The 13,666-nt window shown below is 45.9% G+C and overlaps 1 protein-coding gene across 4 annotated transcripts in view; it reads left to right on the forward strand.

Annotated features, from left to right (window-relative positions):
• Positions 1-13,666, forward strand: part of LOC138550260 (zinc finger protein 268-like) — a 118,530-nt gene that overhangs the window by 54,802 nt on the left and 50,062 nt on the right. For 3 of the 4 annotated variants that reach the window (XM_069642397.1, XM_069642396.1, XM_069642399.1), the window contains exon 2: positions 8,820-8,880. The gene's annotated coding sequence lies outside the window, so the exon portion shown is untranslated. Of the gene's footprint in view, positions 1-8,548; positions 8,576-8,819; positions 8,881-13,666 lie in introns of those variants that run through there. The other variant, XM_069642398.1, reaches the window with a different exon arrangement.

Here is a 13,666-nt window from a genome sequence, read left to right on the forward strand (position 1 = left end):
TCCCTTTGTTCCTCTTCCCTTGACTCGTCCGCCTTTAAAAAACTTGTGTATAGGCACGTTATAAATGCCATATCATATCATATCATAAAAAGGGAAACCTCTTACACACCTCTTACACACCTCTCAGACTTGAAATGGTTCTAGTGTTAGAAAAACTATTTATAGATTATGATGTCGAGTCATGAATAAAGAATTATAAATCTGAACAAATCAGCTACCAATTGATTTTTTTTATTTTGATTTGGGGTAACATGCTCAGGACAGCCTTAACCGTATAAAGGTGCAGATCTAACCACCAAACATAGTGAACCAAGTGCCTAAGAATATGGATAATCGTGTTCCTGACACAGAATGGATAATGTAATTCTTTCGATAAAAAGAAAAGTCTTAAAGGTCTTGCGAAACTAGTGAAGTGTCTTGCTAGTCCTAAACTTAATAGGCAAGCTGTTCCAGAGTCTAGGGCCAAATGCAGCAATCCTTCTATCTCCTCTAGTAACACATGCCGTCCGAGGAACGGTTAGAAGCCGCTGATCTTTAGATCTAACGGACTTGGGAGGTCAGTAATGGTGGATCTTGCTGCTAGTCCTAATCTTAATAGGCAAGCTGTTCCAGAGTCTAGGGCTGAATACAGCAATCCTATCTCCTCTAGTAACACATGCCATCCGAGGAACGGTTAGAAGCAGCTGATCTTTAGATCTAGTGGACTTAGGTGGTAACTAATGGTGGATCTTTACTCTCAGATACCCCAGAGCCAAAATATTCAGACATTTAAAAATCAAACATGCCACCTTGAATGTAATGCGCTCTTCTACCGCTAGCCAGTGTAGTGATCTGCCAGAGGAAGAAACTTGATCTGTTTTCTTTAGACGGCCAATCAGTCGGATGGCTGCATTTTGGGCTTTCTTAAGCCTGTGCATTTGTTTTGCAGTGATTCCCATCAGAAGACGATTACCATAGTCTAAGTAGGCATTGCTTAGGGCACACACCACCATTGCCTGGTCCTCATTAGGAATAATTGGTAGCACTTGACAAGGTATGCGTTGTGAATAGAAGACCGCCTGAGCCCTAGAACTCAGTTCTTCATCTTGGAGGCAAAATACATATGTTCACCTAGGATGCATGAAACAAACGATTCTTTGACATCCTTAACATGATGTTTAGGTCCAAACAAGGCGCGCCCCTATTTTTAAGCGTTAAGCTGAAGTTGGTTTTTAGCCATCCACAAAATTACAGTATCCAGTCAGTCTATCTAAAACATTACAGTGGTACATTTCAGAGTGGATCATAATACAGAAAAACAATGCACACATTAAATAAATAAAGGGTAGTAGGGTAAAGGAGTTAAAATGGGTCAGGATGCCCTTTTCGTCCCAGGCCTGCAGAACCTTTGTTGAAGAGAGCCTAAGACCACAAACAATTGCACAAGTGTCCTGCAGCAGATGTCAACGGTACACGGGGCAAGCCTATCCTGATAAGCAGGCGCGAGGGAAGCTCCCTTGACTCCAGAGAAGCCAAAAGCCAGGCAGTTCATCACAGCCGGTGAGTTGAGGGGAGAACCGATAAGAGCCAGGCTGTGTTGAGTGAGAATCGCAAAGTGGCACGTTTTTTAACCAAAGCTGATGACCTTTGAATGAACTGTAAAAGTGTTAAGTGAAGACCACCAGCAGAGGGAAAGCGGTACCACCTGGGTTCTAACTCGAGAAACTAAAAGTACCAGAAGGCTGTAGGAGGGCCAGCAAAATAGGTCAAAATGGTCATTCAGAGGGTCAAGCATACTCCCTGTACAATCGAAAGACTTTGATCTACAAGCAGTGTGAGAAAAAGGGAAGTGAATCTCACAGTGAAGTCCACACTGAGAAACCAAGGGAGTTGAATCCTGTTAAAAGTCAAGAAGGGTCTGAGTCTGGCCGAGCGGGATCCAGGGGTGAAGCCATCACCCAAACAAAAGACAGTGGGAAATTGTATGAGGATATATTTTGGAATTCGATTGATTGCCCAGGTCCCTCTTGGAGGAACCACAGGGATACCACGATAATATCTTTGGGAATGACCCCGAGGACCCGACCCAGGATGTTTCTACCAAATGGGGTTAACCATTATGACCAGGACCCAGTCTATCAAGACCCAGACTGGGTTCAGGTGGAGGACCAGAGCTCGTGGCACACACCACCACATACCACATACCACTGACCCAGACGTCATCTGTCTAGATCCCACTACTCTCTGCGGAGAGTTCGTCACCAGTTGACGATCAAATTCTCTTCAACTCCCTCTTAAAAAGAGCAGACAACCATTTTAAAATTGCTACGCACGAAGTCGCCCCTGACTCTGACTTCGTGGAGGACATCCTCATGGAAAAGGCTCTGGTTAGCCAAGCCATTGCCTTATTAATTTATATTAAAAGATGCCTGGCTCTTTCTTTACTGTTACTGTCTCCGTCCCTTGCACAGGCAGTTAATCCCTGTGTGGAAAAATGGTTTCGTCCAGCCCCCTCTGGCCCCCCTCTACATTAGGGGTCACACCACACCAGACTCCTTAGTCGTAACGAGCACTCACAAAAGGGCAGGGGTACCACTGTCCTCAGCAGAATCCCCTCGAGAGGAGGACTGCAAAAAACATTATGCCCTTGGTAAGAGTGTCACCCCCTCTGCAGCCAACTCCATGAGGATTGCCAAGAACATCACGCTCCTTGTGAGCAACAGTGATGTTCAGTGGGACCTAGTACAGGATGGTCTTCAGGAAGTTCCAGAGCCTACCCGATCACGCTACTACTACTACTCAAGAAAAGATATCAGCAGTATGTCCTCCCTTCCCACTGGACTAGGGTTTCACTGGCCAAGTGCCCTGGCCAGCCCCACAAAGCTACCCTAGCAAACCTCATCAATACTGTCTCCCCCAACCCACTATGCACCCCCATTCAGTTTACATCTCCTGTGTCATTGCATTGTGTAACAACGTATTGCATTACATACTATGAAACCCAAACAGATTCCTGCCCTTCGAAACCACACCATTTCCAAGAATTAAGTCTGCCAAGTTGTAATATATCTGTGCTGGGAACAGTACATTTTGGAATGATGAGCCTAAATGAAAAGTGACCTAATGGTATACGCCACAGTACCCATTTCTTACATAACATAGCAATTCATAATAAAACATACACATATTAAAAGAAATATATGCATAAACTATGTTATTTGCAACTTCATACCTATATACACATGTTCAGACACATTTTATATATTACTGCACAAAAGCTGAAATACAAATGACCAAACCCTTCCCAATTAGCCACTATGAATTCACCTTCACTTTACTTCATAATTTCTCAGAAACCATTTACCTGGAGTATTTTCTTCCCTAAAACACCAAAAAGACTTTCATAATACCTTGCATACTATACACATAACTTCAGAGTACAATCCCAAACAACTTCTACATAGAATAAATGCTTCCAGGAAACAACATGACAAAAATTACCAGCATTTGTTCATTCACGTTCATACAGGTGTTGCACAATAATATGTAACACATCTTTCCTTTCATATAACAGCAAACTATTCATTCATCTCTGGTGTGTCTTTAATTCATAAGTAATGTGATAAGACCATATAGCTCCAGCATAACACACTGCCACTTAGTACCTCCACTCAGCTCCAGTTTTTGCACCTTAAAATACTCTACTTAACAACTGTTGGCCACACCATTAGGTATATTCCTAGTCACATGACTGTGCCTTGCCACACCCTTGCTTCTCCCAAGACCCACTTAATTTGTCTTCCTTAGCCAAACTCATAAAAAACATGCAAAATGAACCACCTCACCCGTTTCCACCTAGTTAAGCATCATACTCCAATGGCCTGACCCACTATCCGCCTTTCACCTACAAACCAATTATTACTACTGATACTCAACAAAACATATCAGCATGTATTTCTTCCCTCCACTGCCCACCCCTACTCTGGCTAGGGATTTCATGGCCAAGTGACCTGGGCAACCCTACAAATCTAGCCTTGCAAACCTCATTAATAATACTGTTTCCCCCATACCACTGCACATTTCTTCAGTAACACCTCACATACTTTAACAATAACTTCGCTACTATTCCCAAACAACATCTAAAGAGAAGAAATGGTCACTTAAAACAATGATATACATTTGCATCATTTCTACATTCAAATTCATGAAGAGGTTTGCATGATAATTTCTAACACATCTTTGCTTTGATGTACCAACCAACCAACCAACCAACCAACCAACCAACCAACCAACCATTCATGCATGTCTAGTGTGTCCTCAATTCATGAGAAAGATATTTACAGAAAATAGCTGCAGGATAATGCACTGTCACTTACTCGCTCCACCCAGCTCCAGTGTTCACACCTTACAAGCCTCTCCTTAAGAACTGAACATCAACTCCACACACACACACACACAGCATTAACTATACATCTAGTCACATAACTGTACCCCGTCACACCCATGCTTCTCCTACCCCCCATCAGTTCTTCTTAGTCATCCTCATCAAATAACATGTAAAGTCAAGCACCTTGCCTATTCAGCCATCATGATCATAGGTCCAAAAGCCTGACCCACTATCCTACATTTCACCTACAAACTAATCACTACTACTTAACAAAAGATATCAGCAGTATGTCCTCCCTTCACCGCCCATCCCCACTCCACTAGAGTTTGAATATTCAAGTGTCCTGGCAGCCCCAGAAAGCTAACTTAACAAACCTCATCAATAATACTGTCTCCCCAACCCACTTTGCACCCCCATTCATTTTACATCTCCCTATGTCAATGCGTTGCGCAACAACATATTGCATTATATAGCATGGAACTCAAATAGAATCCTGCCCTTCCAATGCACATTTCCAAGTGAATTGTGAAACTGCCAAATAAAGTTGTTAATTATTATTTCTAAAAGACACACACGTTCACATTCACCCGGTGCACTGCCTCATGACACTTCTCACTGTTAAAGCCACACTTCTCACTGTTAAAGCCACATTAAAACACTTCCACTATTTGAAGACAGTACAAAATCAACAATATACAGTCACAGAAAAACAGCTTAAAATCCAACTACAAAGCACAGCCACAATATTGGTCAAGGGTAGAGTTATACTCCTTGGTTCACACTAGGGTTTCCTTTACACTCACATTCATATCACATCTTCCAATGTCAATGAGAAACAACCTTTATTAGTAAATCTATTTTTAGTCACACATAAGCATAGCATAACATGTCATATGACTCCATCACTCTCCTATCACACTGAAGTAAAATATGGAAAACCTAACCTGCCAAACAATACTTATAAACTTGACTAAATCAGACACCTAAACATAGGTAATTTATCTTAGAAATACAACAATTCAGAATTTCCATAAAATATACAAAAAACACTATCACGATCTTCACAACAGCTAACAGCATGACATGTGCACACTCTCAGTTCTGGAACCAGATGTGAAAAGTCCACTTTCATAGCTTTCATGAACCAATAGCACAAAAAGAGGACTGTAGAAAGCAAACTAGTAAAATGTCCAACACATTTTTATTGCAACACATATCAATCCATAAACCCCAAAACAATCCTTCCAAAGAATACTATATACAACATTTGCAAACTATATGAAAGAAAAAACATTGTTCCTCCATATTTTTCCAAATTACTCACCACGTCTACAACCCTGGTTACATGACTAAAACCCACCTACAGATGCGGTTACACGTACATTTTCAAACATGCTGAAAAACACATATATCACAAAGGTTTCAAAATCAAATTAACTCATACTAGCCTTCAGGTAAGAACATCCAAACAGAAACACATGTACAAATCTGTGCTGAATGATCCATAATATAACATGATCACTGCACCAAAATACAGTCAGATATAACCGCAGGAAAAAAACAACGGGTTCATGCCTGCGGCTACCAAAGCCCGCAATAAAGTATGATGTACAATTGGAGCGTTCATAGCCACGGATCGAGTTGACCGCCAGTAGTCGTGGCTACCTGTCAAATTTTTACAGATTCAAAAAGACATATTGACAAGGTGTATCAATTGAAACAACCCAAAGGTACACATGAGGGCATAGAATTAGAAACACATGTGAAATTGTGTAGTGTAAAATCAATGCAACAACATGATTAATGCACAGAAATTGTAATCGCTATACCCGCGGCTAATGCGATAATCATAGTCGCGGCTACACAAATACACAATCGGCCATATTACAAGGTTGGAGGTAGCCATGCCCTTAAAAAGGGCATGGCTACCCCCAAACACTGGTCCGTTTCCGGGTCCCACGAAAGGGGTATTGCCGGGCCATTCCGACCTTGGAGGGCCCGGTAATTTCCCTTTCGCAGGACCCGGATCCGGTATGTCCCCATTCCCATTTGAGCCCCCATAGGGCTCAATGGGAATGGGGAGGATGGTAGCAACGGTACCGTTCATAACGGTACCGTTGCTACCATCCTGGTCTGCTCGTGGGAGCCGCTCTGCACGCCTGGTCTGACCAGGCGTCAAGAGTGGCACCCACGAGCAAACGCGTAATGTTGCGGCATGGCAACAACGGCGCCGGTAGCACTACCGGTGCTGTTGTTCCCTTACCGCAACAGTCATAATGAGGCCCAATGTCTTATTGGCTTAGTGGTACCCGCGGCTATAATACGTCTGACAGGGAACAACGTTTTATTGTCTGTTGTCATAACTGCAGCTATTTTTTTTTTAAAGGCATCAAAGGTATTTCCCTTTTCCAATATACTTAAAAGGTTCTCTGGGTGACTCTTAAAAGAGCCTTTGTGTTATTTTACCAATATATAACCAAACAATGTATTTTCCATCAGAGAAATACTCTTCATCTCTAGGACACAAAAAACAATCTTGGAACATTTCTCTATGCTCTTTCTTTAGATGATTAATGAATGTTCTTTTCCGGAAGAGAAACAAACCTGTAGTCCCAGTTACCAAACAGATATACTTTATCTACCTACTATCCAAGGTGAATACAAACAACACAAATATTTTCAAAGTGTATTATATCTTCAATTGTTTAAAAAATGATCAGCATCTTAGTGGGTTTAGCCCTTTTGTGGTATCAGAGTGGGTCTGGAAAGGGATTGGTGCTGTGCAGTCTGTCCAGGTAATCTGTGGGGGGCATTTGTTGGTTAAGGGTGTGGGAAAGGTGACCAGGAACAAGGTGTTGGATTTGGGATGTCTTGGGAGACATCCTGTTTCCGTGTCAGAACAGGGCGGTGTGGTGTGTAAGGGGGTGATTTATGGGGTACCTCTGTGCGTGCATGACAAGGATTTTGTGAGTTCCTTGCAGGAGTTGGGGTTTTTGCAGGTGTGGCATTTGGGTAGGAAAGATCCCAATGGGGTCTAGTTTCTACAACTGTGGCTATTAGGTTTAGGGGTAGTGAGGTGCTGGAGCATGTGTTTTTGCGGTTTCAGCATTTTTGGGTGAGTCCTTATGTTCCAGCTCCTTTTTGGTGCTATAAGTGTCAGGAGTGTGATCACGTGGCGCGATCTTGTAGGAGGGAGAGGAGGAGTGGCAAGTGTGGTGGTCCACATGATATTACGGAGTGTCTCGGTATGTACACTGAAGTGTTGCAATTGTGGTGGGGATCATGTTGCTTCCTTTAGGGGGTGTTTTGCACAGGTGGAGGCCTGTAAAGTTGTCAGTATGAACTTGAGCCATAACATCAGTTATGCTGCAGCAGTTCAGAAGGTGTGGGAGGAGCAGGTGGTTGTGGTGGGTAGTCCTGCTGTAGTGGTGAAGCGACTGGAGGTGGGGGAGGTTCAGTCTTTGGCGGTTGATGGGGTGATTGCAGGGGGTGTCACTATCAGAAGGGCAGATTTGTTGTGTTTTATTATCGCAACTATTAATATGGCGGCTGAGTGTTAGTCGAAATCGGACAGGTTACAAGCAGTGTAATCATCCTACCAGTGCATCATCCTATGTACATCCTTATGTACATAGGATGATGAGTGGTGGTGTTTTGGTTTTCCATTGTCACCCTCCCTTGCCACGCTCTGAAACACTGGTGTACGAGCGCAATACAAATAAAATATCAATGACAAAGTGCACCATAGTTGCAAAATGCAATTCATTACTTTTGCGGCAGGCTGTTTGAATAGTACCCATTTGTGGAGGGTGGGGTGCTTGATAAAATGTAATGCAAAGTGTGCAATTTAAATGATATTTATTCAGCAACAATGTTCAAAACTACTAGTTCAAAGTGGCACATTTTGACTGATAAAACTCCCACACTAGCATTTTGCACTTTTGCTAAATTCTTGACTCACAATGTAATAAAACCGGTTTCATTTGTATAGCAGTGATTTATTGATATTGGGTAGGAGTTACTAAACTGTGGGGTGTAGTTTGGGAGTGGCGCGCAGGGATCGCATTGTAGTGTTTCGCCCTGGGCACCAACTGGTCTAGTAACTGCCCTGGGTGGTTGGGCTCCTTTTTATCTCCCTGGGACCTCAAATGCTACGTTTTTAAATGTGAAATATGTCTTAAGGAATCATTGGGGAATCATTTGCTGTGGGTGAGAGACCAGCGACTATTCACTCCTCTTTTAGTGAGAAAGTGATCATCTGTTTTGGACAAGTGTGATTTATGCTGTCTCTGCTTGTTCTTCATAAACCTGTCTTCTGTGTATGTAATGGAGGGTGCATTCCTGGATGGGGAGAGAACGGAAGCTCCTCTTGGGATTTTTTTCGATTATATATCATTCTAGGATGTCTTGCATTTGTAGTATTTAATAACGTAATAATGCCTTCCATTTCTAGATCTGAACACAATTTTGCGTCATTCTACTCTGCAAAACGCAAGAAGCACAGGCACCAAAAGGTAAATAACGGCTGTAGTTTTTGTCTGAAAAGGTTGTTCTATGCTTCTGAGATAGCCGGTCTCCCACCCTGTGTTCCTGGACCCTTCATGTCCCCTTCTCTCCTGTCTCCATTACTGCCTCTTCCTGAGACTGGTGTCCAGATCCAGGTTTAGCATCCAGGTCTGTGGCTCAGTGGACCAGTGCATTCTCTAGTGCCATGGTTGTGTGATATCTTAGTCACTAGTTTGAATCCTGCAGGTCCACCCAGTCCTCCATCCAAGATTGACAGAATGAGCCTCAGAGTTTTGTAACAATTAACATCTGTTACCTTCTGTCTAGAACACCAAAATACATCAGTGTGTGTGTGTGGGTGGCAGGGGGCACGGTGCACTCTATAAATACACATAGTATGTAATGTTAATCCATTCCTCTATGCCGTCCTATTAAACTCAATTGGTAATTCGCTATTGGACCTGGATGGTGGATCTCAGCACTTTTCTATAGGGGGCGTAGGAGTGGAGTTGTAAAAGTCAATTAAATAGGCACATGGTAGCTACACCTAGTGTTGGTTTTTCTCTTTGCTGATAACCTGGGGAGAAAGGGATTGATGGTAAAACCTTAATCGGGATGGGCAGAATGAAGCGAAACACCAGATCTGCACTTTGGTGGGTGTTGTTTTGTTTCTAGGCAGGAATGAGTGATCGTTCTGGAGGGGAATTGAGGGCATGCGGTAGAGTCAATGGAAAGGATGGGATGGAGTGCAGAAGTATCACAGACACACACACTCCCCTTGCCTGCCCACCCGCTAGAGCGGTCACAACATGAGGTGATTGAAAAGGACGCCCTCGTGATTGTGAAGGAAGGTGAGTCACACGTCTGTGAACTGTTAGCAGGTCAGGTGCTCCGAGTATTGCAGGCTCCTGAAATCATCTGCATCCCTTATTTATTCATTTATTGTCGTCAGTTATGGGATAAAATGACCAACAGGCATTGTTAGGTGTTGGGATCCCCTATTGGCTAGCATCCCGTGTGCATTCCTGATGACGACCCACTTCATTAGAATTCAATCGCATCTTATGATGCACATACATAGGGGAATAAGCAGGCCTGAAACACAGCAATCATTTCTAGGCGTAAAGATAATCATGTTGGTTATACGCAGTGGCTCATGATACTGCCTCTTGTTTACTTCACTTTACTCTCCCTGTATAAACCCCATATTTGTATACATTGTGGTCTCTTAATGTTTTGTGTGTAGTAGTACAAGCATGAAGTAAGTGATGCATTATTACCTACTTAGTATGTTTCACAGTATGCAAAAGTGTGATACAGAAGCATTCACTGTTTTACTATCCAACATGGTAAAATTAGAAATATTACATCTCTATGGTGTATGCTGCAGCCAATGTCTATGTTTCTGTATAAGTAGGTTCCTGTTCTAGAAACAACACTGCAATGGAATGTTCTTTGGAGCAATACATTGCATAATCAAGTATGTAGTTCATCACACATCTCCAGATGACACCTGACACTTTTTTACCAACATTACATTCACAACCCCTTCTAGGGACTTCCTATGAAAATTCAATGCACATGTGATGTCATCAATGATATTTGTGATGTCATCTTTGATGTCATGGGTGTTATTCTTAGCAGTGCACGGTGGTGGCGCGAGTTATGGTTGCTTAGCTTACCATAACTGGCGAATTTCAGGTTTTTTTTGGTTTTACCTGTAACCATAACGTCCCTTTAACAAAGTTTGGTTTTTAGTAGCGAAACGTAACCATAATGGTACCTTAACAAAGTTTTTTCATTGAATTTCATAGGTTTTTATTAGTGCAACTTAACCATAACGTCCCCTTAACAACATTTTTTCATTGAATTTCATAGGCTTTTATGAGTCCAACTTAACCATAACGTCCCTTTAACAAAGTTTGTTTTTTCAGTGAATTTCATGTTATAGTGCAACTTAACCATAACGTCCCCTTAACAAAGTTTTCATTGAATTTCATAGGTTTTTATTAGTGCAGCTTGACCATAACGTCCCCTTAACAAAGTGTTTTCATTGACTTTCATAGGTTTTTATTAGAGCAACTTAACCATAACGGCTACGAACATCTGACTTCATTGCGGACCTTCCAGACAGTGCCACATGACCATATGCTGCGGGGACAGTAAGGAACTGCATTTCTCCAGCATGGGGTCTGGCACGGATTCACATGCTCATGAATATTCCCCGTCATCAGGCTGGGAATCCTCGGTAAAGAAAAAACCAGTATCAGTTTCGTTTCCGATTTGTCTTTCGTAGTAGTAACCAATCACTGGTCTCTGCGTCATACTGACCACAGCCAATGACTGCCCTCTACCTAAGCACCGCCTCTGGCAGCCATCTTCAGATTTTTACCGCACGTTCATGTGTTGGGATCCTCGTGCTATTGCTCTCGAGCGTTAATGCTCATTTTTTCACGTTTTTTGCTCAAAAACTTCGTTTTTTTCGGTCAAAAGAGCCTCAAGCTCCACCGACTCTCCATCCGATCAACGGGGACCCGTGTTGGATTCGTCTGCGCCCCTCAAGGGTGAAGATTTCGTCGAGCTACGCTTTGGAGGACTCCAGAAGCTTCTCAGGCCCGGACATGGCCCAGGAGAAGGGAAGCTCGACGCCCGGAAAGCTGTTCAGGGTCTGCCCTGGATGCCAGCTGCAGAACGTCTTTAAGGAGGACGAACACTCCTTTTGTCTCTACTGCTTACATGAGGACAAGACGCACGTGGAGAAGGACTGTGCGTTTTGCGGCAACATGTCGGAGCGGACCATGAAGGACCGCCATCAACGTCTCGCCAACTGGCTGGAAGGGAAGAGCCCATCAGGCGAGAAGAAGAGGAAGAAATCCGAGCGGTCTTCTAAGACCTTTGAGGACGCCCCGGCGACGGGGGTCCAACACAAGGCCATGCACCGCGAGTCCGCTGGCACCGGGAGTGCCGAACGGTCGGGCTCTACGGGCGCCAGGCAGGGCGCACCCTCCCCGGCACCTTCAGCCACGAGCCAACGCTCTGGGTCGGGTAAGAGGAAGGGCGAGCACCCGGCAAAGCTCCTGGAGAGGCCCCGGTCGAGCTCGAAGGCCCCATCGGAGGGGGAGCGAGGCAGTGTCCCCCCCCTCAAGGATAAGGCGGTGAGCGCACCTAAGGTGGTGAAGGCCTTAATCCATCCGGCCAAGCCCTCTATCGATACTGTCGCGGCGACCCTGGCTCAGCCTGTGGAGGCTACACCAGTGGTGGCGACCTCGGGGCTCAGAGTCTCCCTGCCACCTCGGAGGGAGTCCTCTTTTGTGCCCATCGATAGGACCCCCGTGAAATCCCCGGCGGGGAAGAAAAAGGGGGGGCAGGGCGTCGTGGTAGATTCGGCTTCAACCTCGGAGGAGGAGCTGATCGAGGTCTTAAGCCACGGCCTTGGCGTGGAAGAAGACCGGCCCGTCGGGATGGATCCCGACGCGGGTGACGACGACATCGTCGAGGGTGCCGACGGGGCCCCTGATCGCCCGTCAGATTCCCCTCTGCCAGCGCCGCAAGACAACTCGGCAGCCATTTTGTTGGCTATACAGTCCTTATGCTCAGAGATAAGGACGAGACTACCGTTGCCGACGGAGGAACCTCTCCCGTCGGGGGATCCTGAACCGGGACCTTCTGGTGTTCCCCCGCCCAAGAAAAGAAGGATTCACCCTCCACCTCCTTTTCAGCCGTCGCGCCCCGTCCAGCCCTCCTCCCCGTCCACCCGAGGGGATGATACGGGGACTGACAGGGCAGCGACGGGCACGGACGACGAGGTATACGACGAGGATCTACCCTCGTCACCTCCCACCAGGGCTCTCCGCCCGACGAGATTGGATCGTTCCACTCCATGATCGCCAGGGCATCCGAGCTTTTCCAACTCTGCCCTGAGGAGAAGAAAAAGGAAGGATTCCTTTATCAACGGCGCGAGGCCAAGAGGAAGACGGTCCTCGCGGTGCCTCTACTGGACGACATTTGGGATGAGGGCCTCGCCCTCCTCAAGAACCCTTCCACGACGACAGCTAGAAGAGACCGGTACGAGAAGAAGTACCGGGTCCCGGACGCGGCCCCCCTGTGCCTCCGGGCGCAGCCTACCCCGTACTCCGTCGTCTCCGCGGCGGCCAGGAAGAAAGCGCGGGGGGGGTGCGGCCTCCACATCGACTTCCCCACCGGACGGCGAGGGAAAGAAATTGACCGCTATGGGACGCAGGGTCATCTCGTCTGCAGCGACGACGATTAAAGCGGCCAACGCCTTGGCTATCGTGGCCCGCTACGACAGGGAGCTATGGTACAAACTGGCTCCCCTGCTGGACTTCCTACCGGACGACAAGAGGGCGGATGCCCTGGAGATCCTACAGGAAGATGAGGTGGCGTCGGACCACGCCATCACTATTGCGACGGACATCGCCGACACTGGGTTTCGCCAGTTGGGCAACGGCGTGTGCCTTAGGCGGCGTGGATGGCTCAAGGCTACGGACTTCCGTCAAGACGTACAGACCAGAGTCCTGGACCTGCCGTTCGATGGGAACAACCTGTTTGGGAAAACAGTGGACGACTCCCTTCAGGCCATTAAAGCGGACACTGAGACGGCCCGGGCCCTTGGGGTTCTGCAGCAACGACGGACGCCCTTTCGGAGCAGCGGAGGCAAGGGCGCCTCCAAAGGTTCCGGCGGCGGTTTCTCCACCTACCGTCAAGCGGCCCGCTCGTCGTCTCAGGAGGCCTACAGAGGACGAGGCAAGTCTGGCGGACCCCGCCGTCGTCGCC

Source organism: Ambystoma mexicanum, chromosome 1q (assembly GCF_040938575.1).
Source record: "Ambystoma mexicanum isolate Mex_15411 chromosome 1q, UKY_AmexF1_1, whole genome shotgun sequence".
NCBI classification, from domain to species: Eukaryota; Metazoa; Chordata; class Amphibia; order Caudata; family Ambystomatidae; genus Ambystoma; species Ambystoma mexicanum.